Source organism: Crocodylus siamensis, chromosome 6 (assembly GCF_052110815.1).
Source record: "Crocodylus siamensis isolate JL-2025a chromosome 6, ASM5211081v1, whole genome shotgun sequence".
Taxonomy (NCBI): Eukaryota; Metazoa; Chordata; order Crocodylia; family Crocodylidae; genus Crocodylus; species Crocodylus siamensis.
This window is the reverse complement of record NC_143400.1, coordinates 80,528,778-80,549,381: the sequence shown is the minus strand read 5'-3', so window position 1 is coordinate 80,549,381 and position 20,604 is coordinate 80,528,778. Positions and strand designations below refer to the sequence as shown.

The 20,604-nt window shown below is 42.3% G+C and overlaps 1 pseudogene; it reads left to right on the top strand.

Annotated features, from left to right (window-relative positions):
- The window catches only part of LOC149863060 (sucrase-isomaltase, intestinal-like), a 134,652-nt pseudogene extending 114,310 nt beyond the window's left edge, over positions 1 to 20,342 (top strand).
- The last annotated feature ends 262 nt before the right edge of the window (positions 20,343 to 20,604 follow it).

Here is a 20,604-nt window from a genome sequence, read left to right as displayed (position 1 = left end):
AAGATGTGGAGTATTTTCATGCAGGCTAAGAAACAGCATCCTTAAGGAAGCTGATATTAGTCCTCTATTAGTATTCAGGACCACTGGAAAGCACTAGTATTCAAAGGATATTCTTTAAAAAAAAATAAAACAGCAAAAAATAAACCAAATAAAAAACATTACATTTGGAGGTTTAGGAGAATTAAAATAGTCAAATTGTAAGGCTTAATAGAGTGACACATTTTATTTATTAAATGTGTTTAATTATTTGACAGTACCAATATATGAATTTAATTTCCATTAGATTTGAAAACACAGTCTGAGTTTCAAAACCACATGCAAGGAAGGGCAATAGTTCCTGCCAGGTGGATGCCCAGTTAGACATTATGATGTACATAATCTCTATGGATGGTCACAGGCTAAACCTACCTATGAGTAAAACTTTTTTCCTCCTTTCTCTCCCTCCCCCCTTCTTTTGAAACCTGATGTCTTTTTATTCTATAGTATTCTTTTTATTCATAATAATCCCTATGCATCTTTACTAACAGTAACAAGTAGATGTGTTCAAACATATTTTAAAAATTCCAAAGATATAAACACTCTTTCTAAAATTTATTAAAAAAAAAAAAGCGTTATATTTTACTTTGTCCTGGAGAAGATAATTTATAAATTAACCACTATGCCCTGCTATTTATATTTGTAACCTGCCTTAAGATTTGTTGGCCACATGTATTGATAACCCTTTCTTTTCTTTTTCTTCTCTTTGTTTGTTCTGATGTTCAAGGATGACTTGTTGCATAATATAAGGAGTATAGCTGACAAGTAGCTTTGGGTTTAACAATGATTTGCCCTTAGATTTGTTAGCAGGGTAATATAAGACCAGTGCTTACTCCTGTTAATTTTGAACTCACTGTACCTGGGGCATAGGGAAGGTCTGGGAAAGAGAAACAATATTGTTATAACTGACTTTTATTCCTATCTTTTCCTGGCCCAGATTGTACAGAGGCCAATTTGACCTAATCTAGAGCAGTGGTTTTCAACTCGTGGTCTGTGGACCCCTGAAGATCTGTAATCTGTTGAAGGGCTCTATAAAAGAAGACTATATTCAATCAAAAGTATGTGAACACCCACACTTGCAATTGAAAACTGTCTGCACTTCCATTTCAAATTGGGTGGGGGATCCACAAATGAAAACAAGGTTGAAAACCACTGATTTAGAGCTTGCAGCTTCTCAAAATTACTCTGGCTAGTAATGCTATTTAGTGGTTTTATTAGCCAGGGGCTGGTGAAACTTACTTCTCTGGCATTTATCTTACATCTTCCCACCCTTAAACGTTCCCTGCCAACCCACAGCTAGTACTGGCATATGGCTTACCCATTTCCTGGTTGGGGTCCAAGGCTGCTAACATGCAGGGGCTGCCCAAGGCTGCCAACCCACAGCTAGTACTGGCATATGGATTACCCATTTCCTTTGTGTCCAAAATATAGTATTTTGCAGCCTGTGCTAGCATAAAGCCAACATGGTACCTTTACCTTGGGATTCTTCAAAGCACAGACTGCAATGATGCATTCATTTTATCCTTCATTAGGCAATCCCCAGGTGGTACAGACTTGCTGTAGCTACAGTGACTGCCTGTCCCTTTTCCCTTCCCCATAGTGACCATGGGTAAGTTCCCTCTGTCAAGTGAATTTCAGCTGCTGGAACAGTCCTCAGGGGGCTGTTGGCATCTAGAATAAATTATATAATCCATGTGTCTGCTTCAGTTTTACATTTGGGTCCAACTCGGTTTTGGAATGGCTCCAGAGCCAATGAGACCTAAACATTAGGGTTGGGCAAAGCTTTGGCCACTGATTCAATTTGTTGGAGATTTGTCCCAATACGGTGGCTAAATCTCTGAATCTGAATCAAATCAGGAGACCCTTTAATTTCTCTGAATCGAATCAAAACCCTCCAAATTGATAACTGGAACATAGATGCAGCTTTAAATGTTTTTTTGACATACCTCAAGGCATCAGGCAGCTGGTGAATGCTGAGAAGGTGGGGTGGATGGAGCATCCCATGGGAGTGCAGGAGGGTCTCCAGTCTGCTCAACAGTGGACCTGGAAGTGAACCAAACAAACTTCCAGTCCACTTCTGGGTCCACCACAGAGTGCACAGGGGCTCAGTGACTGATGAGCCCCTGATACCCCTGGCTCAGCAACTGGTGCCTTCTGGGTCTGGGGGTGGGGTGCACCTAGGTTCCTCCCATAGCCGATTGCTAAGACAGAGGAGCATGGTGAGGTCCACTTCTGGGTTCACCACTGAGAATGTGCGGGGCCCCACAGCAGTCCTGTGGGATACTCCATCTACCCCACCACCTCAGCATTCACGAGTTACACCTGGTACCTTGAGGTATGTAGAAAAAATATTTAAAGCTGTGTCTACAGCCAAATCACTGATTCTCTGAATCAGCATGAAATCTTCAGATTTGGATTTAGCTGAATGGTACTGGGACAGTGATTCAAAACAATGAATTGAATCTCTGGACCCCTGAATCAGGCTGAATCTGAATCCAAATAGAATATGATCCACTTCGCAAACCCCTACTAACCATGTCTTTCTTTGTGGTGTACCTGCCTTTATGGTGAAGGTGATGATGATGATGATTCAGATATATTTCTTTACACAATACATGTCTGTGGTTTATTTCTTGGTATGTTCTTCATTCATAGATTTCATAGATTTCATAGACATTAGGGCTGGAAGGGACCTCGGGAGATCATCGAGTCCAGCCCCCTGCCCAAAGGACAGGAAGTCAGCTGGGGTCATAGGATCCCAGCAAGTTTAGCATCCAATTTACTCTTGAAGGTGTTCAATGTAGGTGCTTGAACCACCTCTGCTGGCAGACTGTTCCAGACCTTGGGGGGCTCGGACAGTAAAGAAATTCTTCCTTATGTCCAGCCTGAAACGGTCTTGCAGGAGTTTGTGACCGTTCGACCAAGTCATCCTTTGGGGTGCTCTAGTGAACAAACGTTCCCCCAGATCCTGGTGGTCTTCATTTAACATGAGGTTTACACAAAGGAGAGGCTAAAAAGTTCTAAAAACAGCTTATAGGTGCACAGTTAATTGGCGTCAGGCACTGGAAAAGTTGATGCTGTTTAATGGTAGTGCTGTATATATAAGGACAAATGGACTAGGTTTGAACTTGTACTTACTTCATAAGTGTTTCCCTAGCTCTCATACTGGGAGAAAGGGGAAAAATGGTTGGGTTTAAGAAATTTTGGGTTCCTTTTCTGATTTACATTATTTTTCTTAAATAGTAAAGTTTAGACAAAGTGGCAATTAAAAAAAAAAATACACTTTTTCAATGTTTCCTGTTTTTGTCTTTAAATATAATAACTGTACTTCTTTATCCTCTATGATAGTTTCTTATTTCAGGTTTAGGACAGTGTAAAATACTGTCAAAAGCAAAGAATTATTGTGTGAAACACTATTTATTGCCACAAAAAAATTGAGAGAGGATAAGGAACAGTATAAATATTTCAGGATTCAAAACAGGAAGTTGAATACAAAAGAGCAAGTGTCATAAATAGAATTGGCATGATCCAACATTAATAAGCTTTGACACTCTGGTTACATTAGCACCAGGAGTTAGACCAACACTCCTGATGCAGCAGATCTTGGCTGTTGGGTCAGGAGGGTCGGGGATCGAGCTCCAGTTTGGACCTGATCCAACCAAGGTGCTGCAGACACACAGCATTTCTCCCCTAGCCCTGCCCCCTACTTCCCTGCTCTGGTGCTGCCCGCACAATGTGAAGTGGGGAGAAAGAAGGGGAGGGAATAGACAGCACTGCGGATGGGGCTGGGCTGCATCAGCCCAGCTGTCTGATGAGACACAAGTTAAAGTTAGTTCATATTAGTTGTGTTTTTCTAATTCTGTCCAATCCATGACACATCTTTCCTTAAGTAGCTAGAATTTTTTCCAGCAGCATCTAAAACCTAATAAAAAAAAATCTCCTTTAGAGACATAAAGATCTTCTGTACCTGTCTTACTCAGCCTTTCACAGCAGAGGTGATGAATTGTTCTTAGTTCAGTTGGAAGTGGGGGAACAGCACTTCTCTCTCTCTCTCCCTCTCTCTCCCTGTCTTGCAACTAAACATGCACAGTTCTGTGTCTATCATCATTCTAGGTCTTCCTTCTTCCCATAACATGGTGCATTGGAAGAGGTGGTACCAAAGCTAACATTAGACTTGCATGTAAGGCTGCAGACCTGCTTTGAACTTAAGGTGACCCTGCGGCCAGCAAGTAAAGGAGAGTAGCATGCCATGTGGAAAGTTTGGAGTGCCATGCAAAGAAATTGAATGTGACGTGTAGAAAATACCTGAGTGCCATGTGGAAGCGACCTGTATGAGTGCCATGTGTGAGTGTGGTATGCAGAGGGAGCATAAAAGGAATCTTCCCCTCACAGTGAGCATTGGATTGGTATGCCTGGGAGGTGGTTGTGAGAGCTCTTAATTGGCCGGTTTGAGTGTGATATGCTTGGGTTCAATTGGAGTGATTCTGGAGTGCCTGGGAGGGAGCAGATTGAGTGAATTTTTGTTTGGGAGAGTGCTTGGGAGATTGATTTGAGTGGGTTTCCACCTGAGAGGTGGAGCCTATGGGGCAGAGAAATGCTTACCTTAAGCCGAAGGCTCCCGCCACCAATACAGAATAGTTCAACACTACTAGCTCACATCCATACTGCATGAGGGCCATCCCGGTTTGTCGGTCTCTACCCCCACCCTCCCACCCCAATAGCACAACCCCACAGTCCGTATAGGTAACTGTCACCCCTCTTTCCTGTGTTTTATGTCTGTATGTCCCTGTGTGTTACATAGTGTTGTAAATAGTAGGTAATTTAAGTGTGTGTGTGTGTGTGTGTGTGTGTGTGTAATATAATATCGTGTTCTTTTAGGATAAGGTATTGGCATTTTATAGTAACTGGTTTTTAGATCTTAAATAAACTGTTTGATTAGCTTACTCTGAAATAGAGTGTATAGTCCTTCATTTAGGAAGGGTCTGAGTATCTCATTGATAGATACCAGAGCTCAGAAGAGCTGGGGAGCGGCCCCTGCCCATTGTTTCTAAGGTGGCCATCGTTGGATTAAAATGTTTTGGTTTCTTGTGCTTTTGGCCCCTAACGTAGGAGGGCCTCAAGCAGAGACTAAAGCACCAGCTCCTCTCCTTGCTTCTTCCCACCTCCATATAGGATGATTTGTATAACCTAACTTTGTTTAATGGGACCCCTTGGACTGTAGCCTCTAAACAACTGTCCTAGTTCTTTGCCTTTCAAACCGGCTCTGGGTAACACTAGACAGAATTAGAAGAGGTGGTTATCAGGAAGGACAGTGCCCAGAAGTTTAGGGCTGGTCCTCTAGCTCAGGCTGCAAGGACTTTTATGCTTTTAACTTGGAAGGTCACTGATTCCATCCATGACGTTAATAAGTGTTTTGTCTGTTAAGGTACTTATGGAAGAGAAAAGAAAAAAGTTTTTGATAGGAGGTAGAACTGAAGGAAGAGATAAGCCAGGACAAAGATGAAATGAGTCATAGATCATAGGAGCCTCCTTGGGGAGATTTGAAAGTCTCTAATTTTGAGTCAGTTCCTCTGAAATAAGGATTCCATCTAATTGAAATGCATCATAACGAGGGTATTACGATTATATGTAACTTAGTATTTTAATATTTTACTTGTAGCTCATATGCCTAAATATTACTTCTAGTATGCATTAAGGTAGTGAGTGAACCTCCATGTTTAGGTGGAGGTCAAGGTTTTTTGGTTCAAGTTTGATAATCAGTAATAGAGTCTTCAGTTGGAAACTTGATTGCTTTTATTGATGCATAGTTTATTGCATGATTACTATGGTTAATTTATTTGCAGTAACGCTGGAGCAGTATAGATTTGAGCTGCCAAGTAGGCTTATGGTGTGTCAGAAAATACTGTAAAACCCACAAGTCCACTTTACTACCATTAGCATCTAAACTAGATTAAAAGTAGGTCAAGGAGGTCCGTGTACTGTAGCATTTCTTTCTAATTTCAGTGTAGATATAGTTATAATCTTAACTTTGAGTTCAGAAGTTTTACAATTGCTAATATCTCGTAGATGCAATTTTTAAGCTGAGCTTTCAAAAGAATTTGCCCAAGCCTGTTGTAGCAAAGCCCCCCATTTTTTTATTGCATTCACTCCCTTTCCCCAACCATTTCTGACTTTTTCTCTCTTCTCTATTCCCTACAGATAAGTATAAGTAAGCTAAGATGTAGGATAAGCTTTAAATATTTTTATTTTGGTAGCAAGTTTTTGGTTTTGGATATCCACTGTTTTATATTGTATTATTATTATCAGGTCTGTATTGATTTTTACCATTGTATATTGTATTATTATCATTTTTGTATTGGTTTTTATTGTTTCATATGGATATTGTATGGTTCAGGACTGTCTTTGTAAGTGAACCAAAGTCATGTCAAGTTTCCATTTCATATGTCAAACCTCCACCTTGTGTCCTCTGCCTTCATATCATAGAATCATAGAAGTCGGGTAGGAAGGGACCTTGTAGATCTTCAAGTCCGACCCGACCCCCTGCCTGGGTGGGAGAAAAGACTGGACTCAAATGAGTCCAGCCAGGTAGTCATCGAGCCTCTTCTTAAAGTTCCCCAGGGTAGGAGCCAGCACCACTTCCCTTGGAAGTTGGTTCCAGATCCTAGCCACCCTAACTGTGATGTAGTTCTTGCGGATGTCTAATCTAAATCTACTCTCTAATAATTTGTGTCCATTTTTCCTTGTCATGCCAGGGGACGCTAGGGGAAACAGTGTCTCCCCTAAACCCTTCTGGTCCCCCCTAGTCAGTTTATAGACAGTCACCAGGTCCCCCCTCAGCCTTCTCTTGTGAAGGCTGAACAGGTTTAGGTCCCGCAGTCTTTCAGTGTAGGGTCTACCCTGTAGTCCCCGGATCATGCAGGTGGCCCTCCTCTGGACCCTTTCAATGTTGTCCACATCCCTCCTGAAATGGGGTGCACAGAACTGGGCACAGTACTCCAGCTGTGGCCTGACCAGCGTTGCATAGAGGGGGAGGATCACCTCCCTGGCTCTACTAGAGATGCACCTGTGGATGCATGACAATGTCCGGTTAGTCCTACCAACCGTCACCTCGCATTATTGGCCCATGTTCATCTTGGAGTCAATAATGACTCCAAGATCCCTTTCTGCCTTCATGCTCTCAAGAAGGGAGTTTCCCATTCTATAAGTGTGCTGCTGGTTTCTACTGCCTAAGTGCGGCACCCTGCACTTGTCAGTATTGAAACATATCCTATTTATATCAGGCCACTCCTGTAACCTATCCAGATCTTGCTGCAATCTTTCCCTCCCTACTAGTGTGCTCACCTCACCCCAAATTTTGGTATCATCAGTTAATTTAAACAGATTGAATTTCACCCCTGTAATCTACCAGTTCTAATCGTGGTCCTGGTAACTTTTACTCCCGACACTTCTACTTTCTTACCTTAACCTTTCCTCAGGTATCCCAAGTATACCAAGCACATACATACATACACATTACAACACCCAACTTAGGAACTCACCTGTGTGTATGTGTAGGTGTGTGGTATTTGTGTAAATTAGTGAATACACATATATATATACATACATAGATACCTTTGTGTGTGTGTGATATATAAATTAGTAATTCAGGTATGCATATTGGATGTGCAGGTATTGGTAACTGGTAACTGATTCTGTCTAAATTTGGTGTGTGTAGCACATATGGGCTTAAACTGGTGATGGGAGTGCATGAACCTAGACTGGTTATTTTGAACATGTGTGTATCTGAGTTGCTAGTGTGAGTGGTGTGTGTGTGTGTGTGTGTGTATGGCATTGTGTGCATGATATACAAACTAGTGTTCTTTGTCTAACTTCTGGGGTGTATAGTGTACGTGCTTGAATTGGTAATAGGCATGCATGTGCTTAGGCTGGTTTGGATGTGTATGTGCCTGAGCTGGTAGTGTGCATGTGTATGCACCTGATTGAATTGTGTGTTTGTATATGTGCAATTGTGTCACACCCTCCTGTCTAACAGCACAATATTCAGATCCTGAGAGTTGGCCTGACCCCACAGGGCAACACTGTTATTAAGGGAACTTAGTTTCTGACCTAGCTGGGGCCAGTTATTTGTAAATGCATCTCCATGTGTGCTTTACTATGGAGTAGACAGTACTATCTTACAGGAGAGTAATTACATGCAGCAGAGTAATTACATATGAGAACAATACTATCTTATGGCAGAGTAATTACGTGTGCTGAAATGCATATGTAGATGGTAACAGGGGCTAGCTTTGGCACAAGAGTGCTAAAGTACAGGGGCTACCTGCTGCTTAGCCACATGGCTCTGCACTCTCAGCACCCTTGTCCCCCAGCCAGCCCTCCACCACCCAACTCCATCACTTGGAACTTGAGGCTGACCCCCCACCAATTTCCCCTACCCATCTGGAGCTGCTCCACACCGGCTTAAATTGCTGCTGTCCCAGGTGAATGTGTAGATACTGCACCTGGAAGCAGTTTTCTCAGCTCAGATAGCTCCAGAGTTATTGCAAATGGAGATGCACCCACTGGGCACATCCAGACAAGCACAGTCATGTGGTTTGTGGCACTGTAAACATGTCTACAGCACCACATACCGCACAGTCAGGTGTTCTCCACATTGCAAGGGCATGTTGTTCATGCATGCACTGCTCCATTTTTTTCCCATGTTTCTTTTTGACCCCAGGTATTCAGGGGTCAAAAAAACCTGTGGGGGAAGAAAAAACAGAGCAGCACATGCATGGGGAGTGTGCACTGCTGAAAAGTGGAGCCAGGCCACTCAGAGCTACTCTGCAGATGCCGGCCAGTCTCCACCCATCAGGATTGTCAGTACTGAAGCCCTGGGAGGACCCCAGGACCTCAAGTAAGGCTTCTGTGGCCAGCACAATGCTGGCCTCAGCCTCCCCTACCACCTCTGGGGTAACTTGCCACATACCAAAGAGCATGTGGCATGAGCTCTTTGAAAAAGACAACCAATTACTCCAATGCAATCAAAATGTAAGCATGACTGAATCAGCTATTAGATAAAAGTGACAAAAAGTTCCACTGAAGCACAGAAGCTATACAGATGCTGGGGAGCTGGATCAAAATGACTCAATTTCTTTTCTGGGTATGTGCTGCATTTGGTTCCGGGGGCACACTGAGCTGAAAGTAAAATGCTGGATTTTGTTTGTTTATTTGTTTTTCCATGCCTGTAAGCACCTCCATGCTTTAGGAAATGTAAAATGAATTCTTTTGATTGTAGAGACATTTCAAGTAGAAGGAACTTCAGGATTTGGGGCCTTCCCTTAAAGCCAAAGTCTAGCAAATCTGGATGTTCCTCCAACTTGAAAGCAGACTGAAATACTCATTGTAACAGACCTATGAACCTGAAAAGAAGGAAAATGTTCAGGAAAGCGCACTCACATTTCCCTGTTTATCTCTGCTAAAGGAGTTGTCTTTCCGTTTCTCAGAATGTCCAAGCCTTTTGAAAATGAAAACTTGTTATATTTACACTCTTCCACTACTTATCTACTTTTTAAAAACCTTCAAATAATTGTAGCAGATTAAAGATGCACAGGATTTTCTGAGATAGAAAGAGCCATATTGTTCAGTACCATACACTTCTGCATGTTTGAACCTTATTTTTACCTCATCTAGTAATGAAAGACTGAAACATAATTATCTGGATTATATAAACATGTGTAAAAATTGCTACCCTCACAATTTCCTATATAGTAGCTAGTTTTTATGTTAAATTCCATTTTCTAGCACTATCTCTTTAATATTTTAGTTCTGTTGCCATTTATTCTCAGTATTTAAACATGTTCAAGTACATCACTTCAAATTGTAGGATAATACATAAGCAAACCCTTATTCTTGTGAGAGAATATTTTAATTAGGTTTTTATTTCTATTTACAATTAGATGGTCATAATTCAGCTATACAAATATAAGTAAGACCTTTCATTTACAAATGGAGCCTTTCACAAGATCTTTTAAAATAGTGTTTTTTACATCTAATAGTTTTATCATTCTATTTGTCTATGTTAGTGCTTTACAGAAGATCACAAGTGACCGTGGAATCATCATTACCTGTTCAACATATCCATCCAGTAGAAGATGGGCTGGACACTGGCTTGGTAATAACAGTTTAGCTTGGAATCAACTTTATAAATCTGTTATTGGTATGTGAAAGCAGGAGACTTTTATAGTTGATTTATTCTTTACAATAAATTCCTGACACTTTTATGTCTTTTACTAGTATCCCGTGACATTCCTAAACCAATTAAGGTGGATACTAGGGAGAGTGTAACAGAGCAGTTAAGCTGCCCTGTTCATATACTTTCCTTTGACGGCATCTATTACTGCCACTGACAGAGATGGACCATTGGTCTGGCCCAGTATGGCACATTATGTACTGTCTTTTACATGGGTTAGAGTAAAAGAAATGTCATTTTAGGTAAAACAAGGATTTTAGCAGTGAAAATTCTGGTTTTAATCTCTTTCTTGAACCATACTCCACATTGCTGAACTTGCCAAATAGAGATAAGGTCTGATTGGCGTATTTCCATCTCTTACTGAAATCAACTCCCCAGCTCCTCTTTTCCCACAGAGAATCTCTTTGTTAACATCTCATCCCAGTGATACTTTATTATCTGCTCACCTGCTGCTTGACTACTCCTGAAAAGACAGCTTGCAGCAGTGCCTGCAGGAATGGAGGAATTGTACTTTGAAAAAACTATAAAGCACCTTCATTTTTGTACATTCCCACCAAGTGAATTCGACATGGCCTTTAAAATACCAAAGAAAATAGGAGTCAATAAAGTTGCATTATTTTTTTTCCTTGCAGGTATGATGGAGGTTAGCTTTTTTCGAATATCTTATGTAAGCTAGTAATAATTCTTCATATTTTAAACATTTTTACCCAGTTGTAATAACCTGCAGCATTCAGATTTAATTCATTTTATGCTTTCAGACTGGAACAGATATCTGTGGCTTCTTCAAAGATGCAGAGTATGAAATGTGTGCCTGCTGGCTGGAGCTGGGGGCATTTTATCCATATTCTAGAAATCGCAATATCAAAGGAACAAGGGTACGTCGTAAGTTATCCTTACTTGTTTTGCACCAAGCACGTGCTTGGGGGTACTTAGAACAGGAGTAGGACTTCTGTGAAAATTTATAGCCTTAAAAAACAGTTATAGAGTTGAAAGGTCACATAGGGATAAGGAAGTTATTTAAAATATAATTTATTATTATGATTATCTCATTAATTATTGAATAAGTGCTTTTCTACCATGGTGATAGATTGTCAGAGAGAAAAAATAAGTATTGTGTCTACAATCTAGGCTAGCTTCAAAATGCCAGATAGATTTGATCCATTTTCCTTTAAAAGGAGTTGTGTGTATTGAAAAGGGGGTAGGCCATGGGGAGAACCGTGAAACTCTGGCTCTGTTCCGGTCAGTGGGAGATTTTCAACTGATTTTAGTGGAGCCAGGATTTCACCCCAGTGTTTTTCAAGGCCAACCAACTCAAATGAGGAAAGGGTCTGAACGCACATATCTTTCTGCTTCATCCTTTGTTAAATCTGGAGCAGTTTTGCTACATTTATATCATTCCAGGCTTGTCCACATGCAACAGCTAGAACGTAACAGCTACTGTCTTTTTAAAATATCCCTCTTTTGAAATGGCTCCAAATCTTCATGTGCATATAGAAATGCAGCTTTTTTTCTCAAAGTGCTAATCAGCAGTGATTTGTATAAAAGGCATTTCTTGTCTACATGCTGGTTGTGGCAGCTGGGGCCACTCACAGGGGTCAGAGACATCAGAAACAGACCCCGACACTCCCAAAGGCAGACCAGGGGACCCGGGTGACATGGAGAACTTACCTGGGAGGCAGCCAGAGCTGGGGCTGGAGCTGGAGCTGGAGCTGCACAAGCTGGTACTGTGTCACCTTTTCAAGGGTCTGTCAATCAGACTGGGCGATGGCCGGCTAATGACATCAGCTGCAACCACTGCTGTGGGAGATTTAAAACCCCATGGCAGAAGCCAGGTGCTGCTGGAATGAATGGGGTGATATGAAGAGCTTGCCAAAGTGCATCCCAGCCAGTGTGGGTTCCCCAGGATGTTGACCTGCTGGAGGTGAGTGGGAGCAGCATATAGGAGGCAGAACAGGCTTCCCACACTGCGCTCCCTAAGAAAGGGTTTTGGGCTCTGTGGCCACCCTGAGAGCTCTGGATTGTTGCAGCCATCCTCAAAGCCACAGAGGGCACAGCAGTTCCAGGCCTGGTGAAGGGATGGAGAAAGGCCAAGGAGTAGGGAGGAGTGCCAGTCTGAAACTACAAGCCTGCACTTCCCACCATCGCCAACAGGGTCAATGCCTGACTGGAGGCCGTAAGGGGCTGGAGCCACTAATTGGGAATGGCAGCATGACGGCCTGCATGGTTGGCAAGTAGACTGGGTTGTAGTGGAGATGGAGCCTCAGGACCAGCTGCACCAGTCCAGTGAATATTACCATCTCTGGGGCAGAGTGGGAACACTACTGATCCCCTCCTTCAATTACGTTTCCATCCAATCATAGCAGGCGAGTCAGGGTGCCTGACCCAGGAAGTGGAGACATAGTCACATCACCAACTCATGACATCTCACTGTCATATCAGTGTTGGATACTAGCTTTAGGAGATGTTATTTGCCATCACAAAGTGATATTGGGGAAGATGATAGGGAACATATTCCTAATATAGCCATATAGCTATTATTTCACTTTCAGTTTATATGATATGTGCAGGTGGACAATGCACAGTGACACTTTTTGTTATTAACTGTCACTCAGTCCTTCAGAGAGAGAAAAATTCTGCAGTTTTGGGTGAGAAGAGTTTACAATGCCAAGGTCCACAGAGATCATCTCGGGGTTGGCAAGCTAGTCAATGACCATTCAAGTATGGTCAATTGACCTGTCACTTGACTCTATACTTTTTGATTGGTCAAAGATAGTAGAAATTTTACCAAAAAACACTACATGTTTTGTAGTTTTCTTGACAGAAATATTTCTTAATTGTTTTTTGACATATTTCTTAATAGAAAATTTTTACTTTTTCTGTGTATTATTTGGACTTATTGGCATTTTGTCTTACAATTTTTGACCGATATTTGACTGGTCAATTAACCAAGCTGTATCTGGCCAGTCAAATGCCCAACCCTAATCTCAGTTTAGGAATCATTATCTGTATTGTCATACTCTCACTGTCATTATTGATTAATATGTTCAATAATTGCTGCAACTGCTGCACAGATGATGAGGATCTATATAAACATGTTATATAGGGTGGAAGTGCCAAACATTCATTTTAATCTTCAGCAAATATTAACAATTGCCTCAAGCCATTTTTTCCCATTTTTTCAGAATCAATTCTACCAGTTTGGCTAATATCAATCCTTGTCCTTTTTAGAGGCAAGATCCTGTTGCCTTGGATGATAGATTTCAAAACATTTCCAGGAATATACTCAATAGAAGATGCACATTGTTACCCTATCTTTACACATTAATATACGAAGCCCATGTCCATGGTATCGTTGTAGTTCGTCTTGTAATCCATGAGTAAGTATGAGTGTCTTCCTCAGTTGGACATTGCTTTAAGCAAAAAATCATGATTTTTTTAAAATTATCCCAAGACTGCTCTAATCATCTTATCTTTAAAGGAACAGTTTCTCTATATTGTAGAGATTAGTTTTTATAAACCTGCAAAAGAATGGAGATGTGAACTATTTGATGCTAAATCCTACTACCTGAGCCATCAATAGCTCTAGCTCCAGAGAGCTGCCACCCTCTGCAAAACTATATTTGTCATAGTTTCATAGTGCTTAGGGTCAGACGGGACCTAAAGAGATCATCAGGTCTGATCCCCTGCCCCAGGCAGGAATGAGTGCAGGGTCATAACACACCAGCCAAATATCTATCCAGCCTCAAGGTAGGAGAGAACACCACTTCCCGTGGGAATCCATTCCAGAGCCTGACAACCCTAACTGTAAAGTAATGTCTCCTGATGTCCAGCCTGAACCTTCTCTTTAACAAATTGTGGCTGTTATTCCTAGTTAACCCTGGTGGTGCCTGGGGAACAGAGCCTCACCCAATTCCTGCTGGTCCCCCTTGGTCAGTTTGTAAAACTGCCACCAGATCCCCTCTCAGCCTTCTCTTATGGAGGCTGAATAGATTCAGGACCTTCAGCCTCTCTTCGTAGGGCCTGACCTGCTGCCCCTTAACCATGCAAGTGGCCCTCCTCTGGATCCTCTCAGTGTAGCCACATCCCTCTTGAAGTGCAGCACCCAGAACTGGGTGTAGTACTCCAACTGCAGCCTGACCAATGACACCTAAGGGGGAAGCACCTCCCTGGATCTGCTTGTGATGCATCTGTAGATGCACAACAAGGTGCAGTTAGCCTTACTGACCGCTTCTTCGCATTGGCGGCTCATGTTCATCATGGAGTCAACAATGTCTCCAAGATTCCTTTCTGCTACTGTGTTGGCAAGAAGGGTGTTCCCCAGCCTACAGGTGTGCTGCTAGTTCTTTCTACCTAGATGCAGTACCCTGCACTTGTCTGTGCTTCATTCCATCCTATTCTCATCTGCCCACCTCTGTAACCTGTCTAAATCTTGCTGGATTCTGTCCCTCCCCTCCAGTGTGCCCACCTCACCCTATATCTTGGTGTTGTCAGTGAATTTGGACAGCGTGCATTCCACACCCACATCCAGAGCACTGATAAATATGTTGAACCATACAGGCCCCAGGACAGAGCCCTAGGGGACTCCACTGCCCTCATCCCTCCAGGCTGAAAATGACCCATCCACCACCACTCTCTGGGTGTGACCATATAGCCAATTTGCCACCCACCTCACTGTGTAGGCATTAATGTCACAGTCACCTAGGTTTTTTTGAGAGAATGTGGTGGGAAACAGTGTCATAGGCCTTCTTAAAGTCCAGGAAGATGACATCCACCTCGACGCCCTTATCCAGGGACTTTGTGACCTGATCGTAAAAGGAAACCAGGTTAGTTAGGCAGGATCTTCCCTCAATGAACCTATGTTGGTTACCCTTGAGCATTATCTCCCCTGCTGGACCCTTGCAGATGTGCTGCTTGATAATTTTTCTCAAAGGTCTTCCCAAGGACCGAGGTAAGATTAACTGGTCTATAGTTACCCAGGTCCTCCTTTCTCCCCTTCTTGTAAATGGGGACCACGTTGGCCCTTTTCCAATCCTCTGGTACCTGGCCAGAGCCCCCTGAGTGCTCATAAAGCCATGCCAAGGGTCCCGCTATGACCTCTGCCAATTCCCTCAGTTTCCTCAGGTGAAGAGCATCTGGACCTACTGATTTAAACATGTCCAGCCCCTCCAACAATTCCCTAACTAGGTCATCCCTGACCCCAGCATAACAGTGCCACCCCTGGGTCCATCTGTAGTCCTAGTGGGGGAAATGTACCAGTTCCTGTTCAGGAACATGGAGGCAAAGAATTTGTTAAAGAGGTCAGCTTTTTTGTGTAGCTGCAATCACCAGATTGCCAAGCCTGTCCTGTAGGGGCCTCATGTTCCCTGCTGCCTTCTTTGTCCAATGTATTTGAAAAAGGACTTTTTGTTATCTCTAATTCTAGTAGCTAGCCCTAGCTCCATCTCTGCCTTGCTCTTCCTAACAGCCTCCCTGCAGTCACTAGCAACAGAGGTGTAATCCTCCTTGGTGACAGCCCCTTGCTTCTACTATTTGTATGCCTCCTTTTTTGCCCTCAGACATTCCTGGATTTTTTTTTTTATGAGCCATGGGGGCTTTTTAGCACTCCTGCCCACCTTGGTGTGCATTGGGACTGATTCTGTTTAAGCTTGGAGGATGGTCTCCTTGAGGAACAACCACCTGTCTTGGACTCCCATCTCATTGAAGCTCTGAGACGCCAACGCCTCTCCTACAAATCTTCATAGCTCATTGAAGTCAGCCTTCCTGAAGTTGAGGACTTTTGCCTTACTGCTTGCTTTCAGCACTCTGAGCTGGACAGTAAATTCCAGCAGGCAATGATCACTGTTGCCCAGGTGTTCAAGTACCCGCAGACCCTTCACTAGGTTGTTGCTTGTGGCAAGGACCAAGTCCAGCAAGACATTTCCCCTGGTAGGACTATCCACCACCTGGGTTAGGTAGAGGTTCTGCATCTTGGCTGTGAACCTATGTGAGTGGTCAGACCTGGCTGACTGTTCCTCCCAGCAGATGTCTGGGTAGTTTAGGTCACCTATGACAACCACAGTCCTTGACTTTACAGCCTCTGTGAGCTGACTTGAGAATTCCAGGTCCAGCTCATCCCCTTGGTGTAGTAGATGCCCACTATCAAGTCCCTTTCCCCATGACCCCCTTGCATTCTAACCTAGAGTGCCTAAGTTATCCCCTCTTCTGAACCCATCCTGATCATTAAGGATGTGCATTGCTCTTCGATGTAGAGTGCACACCTTTTTTCCCTGCTCTGTCCTGCCTGTGAAGCCTGTATCCCTCAGTGTCCACTGTCCAGCCATGGGTAGAATCCCACCAGGTTTCCGTGAGCCCCACTAGGTCTGGGTTTTTGCTAGCTAGCAGGAAGGTGAGTTCCTCCTACTTATTCTCTGTTTCGAGCATTTGTGTAGAGGCATTTGAGGCCTCCTGTAGGTGCACGTTCCACCCCCTTGTTCCTAAGCCTGCCTTGGACCCTGTCACTTACCTGGGTACTACTTGGCCTGGCTTGATGGCAAAGTGTCCTCATGTTCCTCTGCATCCCCGTCCCCTGGTGAACCTAGTTTAAAGCTCACCATAGAAGATTAGTCAGCCTGGAAGAAAAAACACGCTTACTTTTTGGGGGGAGATGAAGCCTGTCCATCCTGAGCATGTCCAGAAATCAGAAATGTGGGTCATAGTCCAAGAACCGAAGGCCTGCCTGGTAACATCAGCTCCTAAGCTGCTGATTGACCTCACCGATGCATGCCTCGTGGCACCGTCCATATCTGCTCACTGGAAGGATAAAAGAGAAAACCACCTGTGCCCCCATGTCACTACTTACCCCACTCACAAGCTTCGCTCCCAGATACATTGCTGAGTGTGGCACTTTGCTACCTGACTCCTACAGCTGAGCAGGGCCAGCACAGAGGATCTTCTGCCATAGAAAATAATCCCCAGTGAGAGGAGAGGGAGGATCTTGTCCCCCCATCATAGTCAGCACCTAAGGTGAGTGCTACCCTGGTTCCACCCTAGTTATGCTACTAATGTGCATACTAATTTTTAAAGTCTCTGTTCCAATATTTGAGTCAGTGGGAGTTTTCTCTGATTTAAACAGGAGTCGTTCTCCTCTTTAGTCCCTATCTACATATCCCTATCTCAAGCAGAAGTAGGGGTAGAGAAACAAAGATTTCTGCCGGAGATAAATTATTGCAAACCTGGCACAGAATATGTCTGGCTATATAGCAATTTTCTGTTCAGTACACCATCTACTTAATGCTTTCTTTTCTCGCAGTTATTTGTCATATATTATTAAATGACCTTTAATTTGGAGGCTTAGGTTTTGGGTGCCTCTGCCGAGATGCCTTAAATGAGCTTGATTTTCAAAGGATGGATGCTCTGTACTTTCTTAAAATCAGGCTTTTAAAGATTTCTCATGTTAGATATCCAAGCAGTAAGCCTGTTGTAAACAAAAAGCCACCAGTGTTCAAAAGATTTGACTTAAAACAATTCATTTAAACTTAATGTGAGAAAATGACCAAATAACAGTGAACAGAAAGAGGGGAAAGGACTTGCCATGCATCAGTTACTCCAGGGTAAATTTCATCAGGTGTATTTACCTGTGCCCTAAGGGTGGGGTGGGGCAGCACAAGCACTTTAACTACCTTTAGTTAAGCTGTCCCCTATCTTTGGTACTTCTGCCATTTTAAAGCATGGGAACACTCTGAATACGTGAGTTGTCAAGTGTGCTGGAGCATGCTAGTTAGCAACCTTGATTAATTGAGTCTGTTCTGTTGTACTGTAATTATAATGAATCAGAACAGGGATCCTGCACATCTACAGGCACCCGTGGTGACCAAAAGTGAACACAAGTTGCAGTGCCATTGGGTGGATAGAGGGACTTATTACACATCTCTGCGTGCATTTCTGCTTGCATGTGATGATTCAGTGGACACAACATTTTAATTTGTGGCAACCCAAACTAAACTACACTGGGATGAGTTTTACTTTAAAACACCAGAAAGAATTTTTTAAAAATCAGGAAAACTTGCATAGGCAAACTGTAACATCACTGAAAAGCAAAAAAGGGGCAAATTTCATCATGTGTACAAGTGCCCCTTAGCTCCATTTTTGAGGGGGAAAGGTACTGCTGTTTACTTTTAATTTACACATGGTGTAAGGGCAGGAACACAGACATTACAATTGAGTGATAAGTCCCCATCCCCTTTTAACGTTCTGTAATTTATTAGTTTGTCTATACCCTGCCTGCTGATGCTGTTGTGTTTATTTAAACTAATCGTGTAGGTGTGTAACTTGCAACTCTATATTTACATATGCAATCTAACCTCAAACATTCACCATAAACCACTGTCGTTAGAGGGATTTAGACTAATTTATATTGATCTCTACCACACTTGAAAATTTTGACTTCATGATGGACATCACAAAAGTACATCAATCATTTAGAAGAGGAAACTAAATACTAACAGCTGGAATAAACTATTAAGCACCTGATCATGAATCTATTCCACCCTCTTAATGTTCCTGAATATCCATTAATGTATTTATTTTTATTACATCTTGTTATCTTAGCTTTAAGTTACAGAAAGCAGTGAAGATTCCCACCCGCTCATATTTTTTGCATTATATGTTTAAGGCCTCAACAGAATGGAATAAGTCTACCTACATATACTTAAGTGCCTAATAGGTGGGGTAGAAACTGGACCGAAGTGTATATTAAAAGTACTATCAAACTCCAGATTTGCCATTTTCAGGCACAGTCACTTCTAATAATATTACTGCAGTAATTCTTCTCTGCTCTAAAAGACATGATCTGGATCTAAATGTTGAAGAATACTTTTTCTGATTCAGAATTTTAGCAATTTCAGTCACAGATGTGTGAAAAAATGTTGACCTTTATTGAGTTTCAGATGTAAGAAAATCTTGACCTCCTTATCCCTAAGTAAGAAAAGGAGTGATCACTTTTTAACTTTTAGACTTAATAGAGAGCAACCTGTCCCTTAATAAATGGGTGTGTGGGGGACGGTTTTGTTTGTTTGTTTTTCATCTTTCCAATTAATTAGTGGAAACAGCCATTTTCTCTACACCAAATTAATTTCTATAAAAAAAACCTACTGTAGTTCTACTGAATAAGAGGAAATAAGAGGGAAATCAGTGACTGTATCCTCCACTAGCAGCCTTCCAATTCCAACTTCATGAAAAACATACTAACAGAATAATTTTTTCAATGTTTTTTATTTAGGACTAAAGGCCAGTTTGCTTCAACAGTTCTATAACTTGTGTTTTTTAAATTGCTTTAGTGGTGAGACAGATGAATGTTTGCATTGAATCCTTTGAAGATGATCAACCAGACTGAATAAAATAAGAACTGACTTCAAATTTATTCCCCAAATCATACCTCATCCAAACTTTTATAGGTTTAAATATAGTTTGCTTAGTTTGAGGTCATATTATTCCCTTTGCTGAGCATTATCTTGCTTTGGTTGACTTCAGTGGAACTAATTATGTGAGTCACTGTGTAAAAAAGTGATTAAGGGGTTTTCACTGTGGCTGTTAATTAATATTACTCTTGCCATGTCTGGAAACCTAACAGTGAAACTGCCAAGAAAAAGATCTTGCGAGTTTTATGCTCTAAACTGAGTGAAAAACAATGTAAGTAACAAAATATATAATAGTTGTATTTCTATCGTTGCCTTTTGTATAAGGATATTTATAAATTCTCAATATGTATAAAATTTGTAAGGAAAAATATAGTATGTTTGTAAAATATACTCAGTCTCAATAATGTGAATGAGTATTTTGAATCGTTATGAGTTAGTAGAAATTTAAGTAAATTAGGAGGAAAAGTAAAATATATACAATTATACAATCTCTCTCTCTTTAGAAGAAACAGTTATAAGTTAGATACCATATGCATAATAATGATTTTACTGGTTTAAGGTTTCTGGAAGACAAAACAACATGGGATGTGTATAAACAATTTCTGTGGGGACCAGCACTACTCAGCCCTGTATTGGATCTGCTTCTTGGCCTCTTGAAGGCTCAGATCAAGTGTAATTGATCTGACGGTGCGGCTACGCGCTGGAGACCCTCCCCCACGTGCTGTGCAGCTGCAGGCTGCACGCCAGAGCCTGGCAGCTGCGCCACAACGCTGTCCAGGACCGCCTGGTGCGAGCCATCCCGGCCGGGACGGGGGAGATCTCCGTGAACCGCACCGTCCCGGGCTGCGAGAGCCAGCTGCGCCCCGACATCGTCGTCACGGACCACGAGGCCAAGAAGATCGTGATGGTGGACGTCACCATCCCCTTCGAGAACCGGCGCCA